At 39.2% G+C, this 666-nt stretch overlaps 1 non-coding gene across 1 annotated transcript; it reads left to right on the plus strand.

The window, feature by feature from the left end:
* Positions 1–416: 416 nt before the first annotated feature.
* LOC141409388 (U4 spliceosomal RNA) lies at positions 417–555 on the plus strand. Its single transcript, XR_012429873.1, has one exon. It is a non-coding gene; the product is annotated as a U4 spliceosomal RNA (small nuclear RNA).
* Positions 556–666: the final 111 nt, after the last annotated feature.

Here is a 666-nt window from a genome sequence, read left to right on the forward strand (position 1 = left end):
ACATACATTATATATAAAAAATATATATTTATATATATAAAATATAGGCCAGGTACAGTGGCTCATGCCTGTAATCCTAGCACTTTGGGAGGCCAAGGCAGGTGGATCACCTGAAGTCAAGAGTTCGACACCAGCCTGGCCAACATGGTAAAACCCTGTCTCTACTAAAAATACAAAAATTAGCCAGGCATAGTGGTACACATCTGCAATCCCTGCTACTTAGGGAGCTGAGGCAGAAGAATCGCTTGAACCTGTGAGATGGAGGTTGCAGTGAGCCAAGATCGCACCACTGCACTAGCCTGGGCGACAGAGCAAGACTGTCTCAAAAAAAAAAATTATATATATAATATAAATTTATGTTAGTTTATATATATTATATATATATATATAAACATAAACTCACTAACGTAAGTTTAAGACTTACGTAAGTAGCAGTATTATCACCAACGAGGTTTATCTGAGGCACAGTTCTCGCTCACTGAAACATCCCAATACCCAGCCATGAAAACTCTCAATATAGTCGGCACTGGCAACTTTTGACAGTCTCTATGGAGACTGAATATTTAAAAGAAGAGAAGCAAATCCAGTCTCAGCTGGAAAAGTGATCCTACTTGAGGAAAGGCTGGCATAAGGGCCTTTTGAGAAGTTTGACTGTGGAAAGTAAGA

Source organism: Macaca fascicularis, chromosome 1 (genome assembly GCF_037993035.2).
Source record: "Macaca fascicularis isolate 582-1 chromosome 1, T2T-MFA8v1.1".
Lineage (NCBI taxonomy): Eukaryota > Metazoa > Chordata > Mammalia > Primates > Cercopithecidae > Macaca > Macaca fascicularis.